The sequence below is a fragment of the Solanum pennellii genome, chromosome 9, assembly GCF_001406875.1.
Source record: "Solanum pennellii chromosome 9, SPENNV200".
Lineage (NCBI taxonomy): Eukaryota > Viridiplantae > Streptophyta > Magnoliopsida > Solanales > Solanaceae > Solanum > Solanum pennellii.
The window spans coordinates 53,786,348-53,799,052 of NC_028645.1; positions in this window are offsets into that span (position 1 = coordinate 53,786,348).

The following is a 12,705-nucleotide window of genomic DNA, read 5'->3' on the forward strand; positions in this document are numbered from 1 at the left end:
CGACTGAGTCAGATTTCTGCTGAGAGTTTTTAAGGGGCGTTTTGGACTATTCAAGATTATAATTATAAAATTAGTGGGTTAATGTTAATAATTTAATCACTTGGGGGTTAAAGGAGATAACCTTGAAATAAATAGTGGGTTACTTTTATCATCTTTTATACTTAATTATTTGATAATTAGGGTAAAAAGAAAAGGAGTTGGAAGAAAGAAAAATAGAAAGAACAGAGAGAAGAAGAGAGAACGAGCGAGAGAGAGAGAAGAACGAAGAGACAGCAAGGACATTGGAGAAGTAGATTGCATGATCACGATTCTTCGGTGGAGGTAGGTTATGGTTTATGCTATGTGATAGTAAAATCTAAATAGCGAATGATATGTATTGGGTGATATTGTAAAGTCTTCTATATGCTTAATTGTGTGGTTGCATGATGTGATTTTGTAATTGTGATGGATTATAATGATGATACTGTGGAATCTTAAAAACCTTAAATTCAATGATGATGCCTTGGTATAAAAGAAGGCTTGATGAACTAAAAGAATGAGGTTAATGGATCGGGTGTCACGAACCGACACGTAGTATTAGGGGATCGGGTGTCACGAACCGACACGTAGTATTAGGGGATCGGGTGTCACGAACCGACACGTAGTATTAGGGGATCGGGTGTCAGGAACCGACACGTAGTATTAGGGGATCGGAGTGTCACGTTCCGACACAAGAGGAATAAAGAGAATGAATCTTGAATTATGGTAATATACTCAATTTAAAGAACCTAATTCCCAAATGAGTATGGTGTGGAGGCTTGAGCCCTCATAGATGTGCTTGGTGTTGTTGTCAAAGGGTTTTGTTCTTGTTGTTGTCACCTGTTGAGTGTTGTAGTTGATTTTATATTATTACTTGATATATATTGCTTTCTATTTTGAGTTGGCTGATGATACCTACTCAGTACTTGTACTGACCCCTACTTTTATGTTCTTCTTGTTGTTTTGTGGAGTGCAGCAAGTGCACCAGTGACTTCGTCTCGTCCGCAACTCTAGCCAGTCTACAGCACGTCAGATTTCAGGGTGAGCTATTGTTCCTAGCTCGGACTGGATTCTCTCATTCACGTCTGGATGTCCTTGAAGCTCGGACATGGACTATCGTTTTATTCTTTATTTTAGTTCTTAAATATTCTTAGACTTAGTAATTTTATGATAGATGTTCTTGATGTGATGATTTCCAAATTTTGGGGATAATAGTTGATAAATTTTAGAATGTTTATTTATTGGTTTTATTAATAAGATTTGAGTCTTCCGCATTATGTTGGGGTTTAGATTTGTTGGTTCGCTCACATAGTAGGATAAGTGTGGGTGCCACTCGCGGCTCGTTTTGGGTCGTGACAAACTTGGTATCAGAGCTTTAGGTTCGTTGGTCTCATCACACAAGAACGAGTCTAGTAGAGTCTTAAAGAACGGTAGGGGGACGCCCTTACTTTTCTTTGAGAGGCTATAGGACTTTAGGAAAAATTCCATTCTTTCTTTCTTTCGTGCTATTACTTGAATCCAAATCGTATCTAGGTGATACAAATTGGTATCTGACATCCTCACTCTATTTCGCAGATGGTTAGAACTAGAGCAACAACTGTGTCTACACCAACACCGACAAGACAGGATGCGTCTGAGCCAGCCACTAGGTTGTAGCTCAAAGAGGAGCAGTGGCAAGAGGCCGTGGTAGAGGTCGCGGGAGGACGTCCTCTAGAGGTAGAGGACAAACACCTGGTCCAACTAGTACTAGGGCAGTGACTCCTCCACCGACCGATGAGGTAGTAAGAGAGGGTGAGGAAGGGGAAAATGAGCAAGTGCAAGATGAGGAATTACCACCCCAACCTACCCCAGAGATGATTAACCAGGTTCTTGCTTATCTTAGCGCGTTATCTGATCAGGGCCAGACACCTCCAGTGTTTTCTGCACCAGCACCTCAGGTTCAGGGGGTACAACATGCAGCCGCTGTGGCTCCCCGCATGGATGCCTCATTGGAAAAAGGCACATTTCCTCGATTGACTACAGGGTCCATAATTACGTGATCAGCACGAACTTTTCACTAAGTTCTTAAAGTTAAAACCTCCTGTATTTAAGGGTGCTGAATCCAAAGATGCCTATGATTTTCTGGTTGATTATCATGAGTTGCTGCATAAGATGGACATAGTAGAACAATTCGGGGTAGAGTTTGTGACCTACCAGTTTCAGGGGGATGCAAAAAGGTGGTGGCGGTCGCATGTTGAGTGTCAACCAGCACAGGCACGACCTATGAATTGGGCATCATTCTCTAGCTTATTCATGGAGAAGTATATACCCCGAACTTTGAGGGATAGGAGGAGAGATGAATTCCTGAGCCTAGAGCAAGGAAGGATGTCTGTTGCTGCTTATGATGCTAAATTTCGTGCAATATCTAGGTATGCCACTCAGCTTTGTTTCAGTCCACAAGAGCGGATTCGCCGTTTTGTGAAGGGACTGAGGTCAGATTTGCGGATTACAGCCTTACAGGTAGCTCTATAGCAAAATCCTTTCAGGAAATGGTTGATTTCGTGATAGAAGTAGAGGGGGTGAAGCCAGACTACTTCACCATGGCGTCTACATCTAAAAAATTCCATAAGGGAGGTGAGTTTAGAGGTTCTTACTCCAGAGGGCAGAGTTCAGGAGGTTACCAAAACCGCCCTATTCAGTCTTCCCTGCAGGCTGTAGCTGAGGGTCCACCGCAGACCGGTCAACAATTCTCTGAGTTTGGAGGTTATCCCCAGACTCCGTCGTTCTCACAGAGACCTATGCTTGACTCCAGAGAGTGTTATGGATGTGGAGAGACTGGACATATTAGGAGGTATTGTCCAAAACCGAGTTACAGACCCCCAATAGTTAGAGGTAGAGGTGGTCATGGGAGAGGCCGCCATTCTGGAGGACGCGGTGGCCAAGGTAATGGTGGTCACCCAATCAATCGGGGTGGAGGGCAAGCTGGAACTGCTGCGGCGCAACATGATAGGGGCAATGGACAGACAGGTGATAGGGCCCATTGTTATGCTTTCCCCGGGAGGTCTGAAGCAGAGACATCTGATGCTGTTATCACAGGTAATCTTTTGGTCTGTGATTGCATGGCTTCTGTATTATTTGATCCTGGATCCACATTTTCATATGTATCTTCCTCATTTGCTACTGGTCTTGATTTACATTGCGATTTGCTTGACATGCCTATTAGTGTCTCTACTCCTGTGGGTGAGTCTGTGATAGTTGAGAAGGTGTATAGGTCTTGCCTTGTGACTTTTGTAGGGAGCAATACCTATGTAGATTTGATTATCCTAGAAATGGTTGATTTTGATGTAATTCTGGGTATGACTTGGCTTTCCCCAAATTTTGCAATCTTAGATTGTAATGCTAAAACTGTGACATTGGCCAAGCCTGGGACAGATCCGCTAGTGTGGGAGGGTGACTACATTTCCACCCCAGTCCGCATTATCTCTTTCCTCCGCGCTAAGAGGATGGTTAGTAAAGGTTGTTTAGCCTTCTTAGCACATCTCAGGGATGATACTTCCAAAGTACCTTCGATTGAGTCTGTTTCGATAGTCTGTGAGTTTCTGGATGTGTTTCCTGCAGACCTTCCTGGTATGCCACCGGATAGGGATATCGATTTCTGTATTGATCTGGAGTCGGGTACTCGCCCCATTTCATTCCCCCCTTATAGAATGGCTCCAGCTGAGTTAAGAGAGTTAAAGGCCCAACTTCAGGAGTTGTTAGGAAAGGTTTTATTAGACCAAGTGCATCCCCTTAGGGAGCTCCTGTTTTATTTTTGAAGAAGAAGGATGGAAGCCTTCGGATGTGCATAGACTACAGGCAGCTGAATAAGGTACCTATTAAGAACAAGTACCTTATTCCTCGAATTGATGATTTGTTCGATCAGTTACAAGGTGCTTGTGTCTTCTCTAAAATTGATCTGAGATCCGGTTATCATCAATTGAAAATACGGGCTGCAGATGTGCCGAAGACTGCCTTACGAACCAGGTATGGGCATTACGAATTCTTAGTAATGTCTTTTGGGCTTACGAATGCCCCTGCTGCTTTCATGAGTCTGATGAACGGGATTTTTAAGCCATATCTGGATCTCTTTGTCATTGTGTTCATTGATGATATACTGATATACTCAAAGAGCAGGAAAGAACATGAGGAGCATTTGAGAACTGTATTGGAGTAGCTGAGGGAGAAAAGGCTTTATGCCAAATTCTCCAAGTGTGAGTTTTGGTTAGATTCAGTGTCCTTCTTGGGGCACGTGGTTTCTAAGGATGGAGTGATGGTGGATCCTTCTAAGATTGAAGCAGTGAAGAGTTGGGTAAGACCTACTAATGTTATAGAGGTAAGAAGCTTTGTTGGTCTAGCTAGCTACTACCGTCGATTTGTCAAGGGATTTTCTTCTATTGCTTCGCAGCTAACAAATTTGACTAAGCAGAATGTTCCCTTTGTATGGTCGGACTATCCATGATTATAATTATAAAATTAGTGGGTTAATGTTAATAATTTAATTACTTGGGGGTTAAAGGAGATAACCTTGAAATGAATAGTGGGTTACTTTTATCATCTTTTATACTTAATTATTTGATAATTAGGGTAAAAAGAAAAAGAGTTGGAAGAAGGAAAAATAGAAAGAACAGAGAGAAGAAGAGAGAACGAGCGAGAGAGAGAGAAACGAAGAGACAGCTAGGATATTGGAGAAGTAGATTGCTTGATCACGATTCTTCGGTGGAGGTAGGTTATGGTTTATGCTATGTGATAGTAAACTCTTAATAGCGATTGATATGTATTGGGTGGTATTGTAAAGTCTTCTATGCGCTTAATTGCGTTGTTGCATGATTGTGATTATATATAAATTGTGATGGATTATAATGATGATACTGTGGAATCTTAAAAACCTTAAATTCACTCTATTAATGATGATGCCTTGGTATAAAGGAAGGCTTGATGAACTAAAAGAATGAGGTTAATGGATCGGGTGTCACGAACCGACACGTAGTATTAGGGGATCGGGTGTCACGAACCGACACGTAGTATTAGGGGATCGGGTGTCACGAACCGACACGTAGTATTAGGGGATCGGGTGTCACGAACCGACACGTAGTATTAGGGGATCGGGTGTCACGAACCGACACGTAGTATTAGGGGATCGGGTGTCACGAACCGACACGTAGTATTAGGGGATCGGGTGTCACGAACCGACACGTAGTATTAGGGGATCGGGTGTCACGAACCGACACGTAGTATTAGGGGATCGGGTGTCACGAACCGACACGTAGTATTAAGGGATCGGGTGTAACAAACCGACACGTAGTATTAGGGGATAGGAGTGTCACGTTTCGACACAAGAGGATAATGAAATTGAATCTCGAATTATGATGATATACTCAATTTAAAGAACCTAATTCCCAAACGAGTATGGTGTGGAGGCTTGAGCCCTCATAGATGTGCTTGGTGTTGTTGTCAAAGGGTTTTGTACTTGTTGTTGTCACCTGTTGAGTGTCGTAGTTGATTTTATATTATTACTTGATATATATTGCTTTCTATTCTGAGTTGGCCGATGATACCTACTCAGTACTTGTACTGACCCCTACTTTTATGTTCTTCTTGTTGTTTTGTGGAGTGCAGTAAGTGCACCAGTGACTTCGTCTCGTCCTCAACTCTAGCCAGTCTACAGCACGTCAGATTTCAGGGTGAGCTATTGTTCCTAGCTCGGACTGGATTCTCTCATTCACGTCTTGATGTCCTTGAGGCTCGGACATGGACTATCGTTTTATTCTTTATTTTAGTTGTTAAATATTCTTAGACTTAGTAATTTGAGGATAGATGTTCTTGATGTGATGACTTCCAGATTTTGGGGATAATAGTTGATAAATTTTGGAATGTTTATTTATTGGTTTTATTAATAAGATTTTGAGTCTTCCGCATTATGTTGGGGTTTAGATTTGTTGGTTCGCTCACATAGTAGGATAAGTGTGGGTTCCACTTAGGTGTAGCTATTTGAGAATCCATGTAAAGGCTAAGAGAACGACCCTACCCTAGGCAAGTGTGGATCGCTCATCTGATAGGGGTTAATGTCGGGATTCTATGTGCAACTCTCACAGTCTATGTTGGTTAAGTATAACTCCCCAAAAAATAATGTAATGAACTAAATTTCCTAAAGACTGTTGTACTTAGGGAAGGTGGTTTTATGAGACTATTTATCCATTGCACAAGTAGACACTCGAAAGGGGAGTGTTGGTGTGTCTTTATCTTTAATGTATGAATGTGTTGTTATTTAATGAAATTAAGCTATGCTACTTATATTGTAATGTCAAGAAATCATGTTAAAGTTATGTCTTGTATAATGAAGTGTATGAATGATGAAAGTAGTGAACCTAACCTCATGGAATCCTCATGAAGTAAGACTATAATGGGTAGTCCTAATGGTCACTTAAGTGTGCATTGAAGGGATCGTATGGGCGGTTACTTCATGTCTTACCTTAGTGAATATTAGGATAACCTTGGTAAGGGAAACATCTAAGGGGTGCGTTCAATGTGTGTTGATTTGAAAAGAGTTCACTTTAAAGTTACTTAGGTTTACTATAAAAATATCTTTTCGTCCGAATATCATGGGAGTTCTATTTTATGTGATAAATGATGATTCTTGTGCTATTTTGCTTCTATATTAATGAACGTTTACTTAATTGGCATCAAAGCTTATTTCTACTAAAACGTCCCTTTTTGCATGTTTTTTGCATATGTCATACTTAGTACATTGTCCTGTATTGACTCCATACTTTTCTATTCTTTATAAGTATAGGTTGGAGGCAAGTTGAAGACTAGAAGGAAATCTTGGGAATTGACTCTCTCAAGACTAAGTATGTCCTCATATATTCAAGGGCATACTATTTCTTAGTTTATACTATTAAGACTCATTATGTATTTTCCTCTAATGTAAAGGGCCGTGTCCCTAAGTTATTAAGTTGTGTGTTTAAGTTGTCTTGTGATGACGAGACTACACTTTAGTATTTAGGAAAGATATTTTATTATTATTATAAATGTCGTGAAAAGTTTTAATTTGTAACTACTTTTCATGTTTTATATAATTAATGATTGAAAATGGCTAGTACAAGAACTCAGAAAGGTCAAGTATGCAATTGTCCGACCTAAGGGTTACCCTAACATTTAGGGGTTACTTTCAGGTTGTGATAAAATTTGTATCAGAGCATAAGTTTATGGGAAATAGTTTACGGTCAAAAGTCTCACAAGTCATGTCTAGTAGAGTCTTGTTCATCGGTGTGAGTCGCGATACATCCATGAGTGAGAGTCCATAAGTCGATAGAAGCTTCACTTACTTCATTATTCTAATGTCGTGCCATAGAATTGAGTTCAAATAATGTCTTTTTTAACCTCTTTTCTTGTGTTTATAGGACATGAATATAAGGAGGAAAACCACAAGAAGGGAGGAATAAGGAGTAGAAAATGAGGGGCTCCCTCCCCGTGGTGAGAAAGTCCTTGTAGTTGGCCTAGAGGATGTGAATGAGTTGGTTCCCCCTCCGGAACCTCAAGGACCCCAAGTGCTCCAAATGCCCCCTATGGCACAAGCTCCTCAAGTTGTCTTTGTTGAAGGGCATATTACTAATGCGTATTTCAGGCTTGCCATTATGAATTTTACCCAATTAATGATGAATCAAGCTCAAGTTGTCACTAATAATTTGGATTCACATGATAAACAAGGAGGTGGACCTCAACCTAATGCAAAATATTCCCTCTTCTAGAATTTGGGATTTCATGAAGATGAACCTCCTTCTTTTCATTGAACTACGGTTTATGAATATCCACAAAGTTTCATAGATTAAATGTTCAAGGTGGTGGATAGTATGGTTGTGACCCCTAGAGAGAGAGCAAAGTTAGCCACTTATCAACTAAAAGATGTGGATCAAGTATTGTTTGAGCAATGGAGGGATGAAAAAACCTTATTGGATGGTTAGGTAGATTTAGAGGTGTTCAAAGAGGCTTTTCTTGGTTGGTTCTTTCCCTTAGAGTGGAGGGAGAAGAATATGGTGAAATTCATAAATCTTCTTCAGGGGGGAATGAGTGTGAAAGAGTACTCTGTCAAATTAACCCTTCTCTGTGAGTATGCCCCTACTATAGTATCCAAGCATAGGACTATTATGAACAAACTTATGATGGGACTGTCTAGCTTGGCGGAGAAAGAGTATTGTACAAAAATGCTCCATAATTACATGGATATCTCAGGACTCATGGTATATGCTCAACAAATTGAGTTCAAAAGTAGGGAGAAGGTTGGACGAACAAGGCCAACCCAAACATAATAAGAGGTTGTATAACCAAGAGTCTTCCCTTAGGAATAATAATAAGTCTCCAAACAAAAATTCACAATGAGGTGGCTATACTTTCGAGAGGTCTAGGTGTGCTACTTATGGGAAGCAACATTTAGGTAAGAGCCTTACCGGAACGGATATTTTATTTGCGTGTGGTAGTAAGAGTAACAAAATGAGGAACTGCCCTAACTTCATGGCAAAGGGAAAATAGGTCAACCAAACCCCTAGTGGTCGTCCTGATCCTAATGCTCCAAAGAATAATCATTGCTATGTAATCGGAATTGAGTAAGGGACTAATCCGTAAAGAGAGCCCCGTTAAGTATTGATTCCTTTTTAGTTGTTGGTTTTAATTAAATGAGTTTATATGATCTTGTCTCTAATATTCTCTTGCCTTCTTTTTGGAATTGCTTGAAAGACGAATTAATGAGTTTTAAGCATGCCTTACTGTTAAGGCTTGTGCATTCACTGTAACTAATTTAAAAAATTGACTAAATTGCACAATCATGATTTGTAGTTTTAATGTGTGTATAAATGATATGTATGAGCATTTTTTATTTTTGACAAGGTAGTTCCTCCATAAATGAAGAGATGAGGGTGTAGTTTGAGTTGTGAAAATAGTTGCAAAAGTTGCATGTGTTGTCAAATTTCTTTTAATTTTGTAGTTATGTTCCTTTATAAGTTGGTGAAATAACTATGAATATTTTTACCATAATATGGAGTTTTATATGCTGTGAGTTGCATCCTTGATGTCCTAAAAAATTCGTAACGTCATTCTAGGATGAATGTTATTCCATGTGTAGGTCAAACGTCCATGACGTTTAAAAGGTGTGCCTTAGGAAGTGCTTGTGTGTCTTAGCTTGTTTTTGTATGTTTTACGTGTTCGTTTTAGATGAAGCTGATGTGGGATGATCTTATGATCTAGATTAATATGAGTAGGAGTTCAACGTCCGGGTAATACTCCATCCAGTACCCACAAGTGGTCTAAGAGGAGGACCCAAGACTTGAAATCAAAGCTGCCAATACAGGCTCAGACAACGCCCTAGCATCAATTGGATTGTAGTCCTGTTGACGGGCCATCGTTGGGGGGTGCAGATACAACCTATGTTGTGGTGTATTAAATCCCAATATAGAGCCTCAGTCCCAATTAACGCCCTATCAAGATGGGCGGTCATCCAGACGACGCCCCGTAGCTAGTGGTCGTCAATGGACACATTGTAAAGCTGCAATTTTTTTCTTCCAAGGCTTGGGGTGTTCTTTAAATTCACCCCAAGTATGATATGAAAATAGTTTGATTATTTTAGTCTTTTTAAAGTATATTATATTAGCTCTAAGTCCTAGACCTGGACAAGACCCCTCATTTAAAATATTCAAAACCTCTCTAAACGAAGAACTCTCCCAAAAAAACATAGAAGCTTGGACTCAAGAAAGGGATGGTTGTGGTAGATTTCTCATTAAAATTAGTGGGTTTCCTCACATTGACGTATGGTAGTCATCCTTGAACTTCCTTTCATTCAAGGACCCACTTCGAAATTATTTTAAAAAGGGTTTTAACTTCAAACTTCTCTATTACTTGACTCTAAGTATGGCTCTTTGTATCAAAACATTTTACTAATTAAAATATGTTGTTCTTAGTGTTTAATTATGATTCAAATGTAATAACCCCAATGAAACCAAGTTATTGCTTTTTACTAACTTTTGATTTATGGTACGGGTCTAATGAACAGGATTTGTAAATGTTAGAGTTATAGTCTCTTTATGGTTGTATTGTGATAAAGTTTTTGACCTAAGAACTATTTTATAATTTATTATTGAAGAATTTATTGTAGGTGGTGAAATTTTGGATTAATAGTTAGTTGGTTATATTGTTTACCTCTTATTATAAAATGTTCTTAAGTGGTATGGTGTTACACCCTCAAAATGTTCTTCAGTGAAATGTCAGAGATTCACATGTTTTTCATGAGTTAATATTGTATTAAAATAGTTTATTTTGACATTATAAGTCAGTTTTCAATGTTTGGAATTGTTTGGAAATCAAACGTCCAAGACGTCCAGAAACTAGTCGAAGTCCAACTAGTGTGTCATAGTGTTTTGTAGTGAAGTTTCGGGGACGGTTTGAGAGTGAAATTGAGTATCGATGGTTCCTATGCGTAGACTAACATGTAAAGGGTAGAAAGGTCCGACAACGATGCCCCAGGGACCATCCTAAGTGTTCCAAAGGAGGACCCTCACTTTTGCCATCAAAGCTACCAGACTGCCTAGATTTTAAGGCTACTGCATGACGCGCAGCCAGCACTCAATGGGCAAATTTGGATCTGCAATGCAGAGCCAAAACGAACCTTAATGTCCAAAAATAATTTCCAGAACCAAGATAAGGAGGTGACCTCGCGACACGCAGCCAAGTACAAGATTTGGCCGCGTCGCTTTTAAGTAAAATTAGAACTTTGAAAAGGGTCCAAATAGGGTAGGGGTCTTTTGAAAACTCTGGATAACATTTGTGTACTGATTAAGGTCATTTTAAACCTCAATTAATCCACCATTTAAAACCCTAAAAAAAATATATCTCTCTAAAACTCTTTCTCCAAAACCCTCCATTTTCAAGAAGATTCAAGCTCAAAGGAAGAATACTAATTTCTTCATGTTTCTTCACCAAGTATATGTGCATTTAGTGTGACTTCGTATTTGTTTATTGAAGAGATGATGTTGAATCGACTATATTGCAGAATTGTAAGAAAAGAGAGATGTATGGATGGTTAGTAATTGATGATTTATTCACAAAGGCAAATGCCACTTAAATACAAGTTCCTAATGACCTTTCATCCTTACTAAAAGACGATTGGCCTTTACTATTTACACAGTTACTAGCCTTTACTATTTACACAGTAACTTGACCTTTACTATTTACACAGTAACTTGACTCCTACTATTCATGAATGTGACTTTTTGTCCTCTACTATTCATGAATAGGACACACATTTTTTTTAGTGGCCTTCTTGGCTGACAATTTACATGAGTCAAAAAGTAAAACTATACAAATTGACTAATTTGTACATATCTCTTTATATCTATATATATCTATATATATATTTTAATCTTCTTCTACTTATTTCATTCCAGCTGTACGTCTGGGACATAGTTATCTTCTCCATTGCATTTTGAACATATATGTTCCTAATACTTATGTCCAATCAGTTTGCAATATCTGGTTAATAATTCTTTCGAAATAAATCCTTGTTTCAAAGCTCTAGTTGTTGGCGGTAATTCTGGCTTTAACAAAGATAATATCCATCTCTGTACTTCTGCCATATCTGTTGTCCTAACTTCTTTGGAATTTGCATATATCATTAAATGGTCTCTGGAATAATAACTCAATTCCTTGTAGATAATTTGTAGCTAGTTCTTGGATTATAGTTGATAGTCCAATTGTCCTTTTATTTGCATACAAATTAGGCATCTCAACTTTAGGTATTTCTTGCTGTGCCAATATATCCTCTAGTATTATCATTTCCCGTGTCAATCCCATTTTGACAACTTGGATAGTTGGTTTTATTTCTTCAAAAAGTATTTCTGCTGGTGCTGTATAAAATTTTATAAAAAATAGGTTGCCTTTTGTAATTCTTTTGTATGTTAAAAAGGCTTTGTGGATCTCAGGGATTCCACTTATTTCTGTACCATCGTATGTATATACAGTACTAAGTAGTCCATAACTGTAACAAGTTCTAACCAAGTTTGGGTTAGTTTTAGGTTGTGCGATTAGTTTGTTGTAGCCTTGCAAATGTTGGGTTACATAATCCTGTGTTTTTTCTGTAGTGGTAGTAGATCTTGGCTTGAGGTTTAAAAAAGTTTGGATTGTATATATGTTTTGGATATATGATTGGGTAATATGGTTATATATCTTCTTTTCTCTGTTTAGGCTTTCTGCGTAGGTAGAAGTTTGTGGATTTGGTGTTATATCTATAATTTGTTTTCTGGGAATGAATGGTTTTTCAAATAGGCTGTATAAATTGATATTTTTTCCTTTACTTGTGTTTGCTTCATTTGTACGTGCAGTTGATAATTTGTTAGTATTTTGAGTTTTTAGGTGTTTCTCAACGTCACCTTTTAGTTCTGGTCTTTTATCATCTGCCGAACAACGTAGCTCCGCATATTTAGAGTCATGCTGCTGACTATTAGATGCTTTCTTCAATAGTTGCACTTCACTGTCAAGACTTTCCACTTTTTGGCAAAGTGTAGTTATGGCAGTTAGTATTTTTTCTTGTATATTTGGACTAGTTTCCTCGTGAGAGATAATCTGCAATAATATTCTTGTCAGTTTTTATCACTTCAATTGTAAATGTAAAGTTTAATATATTTAATA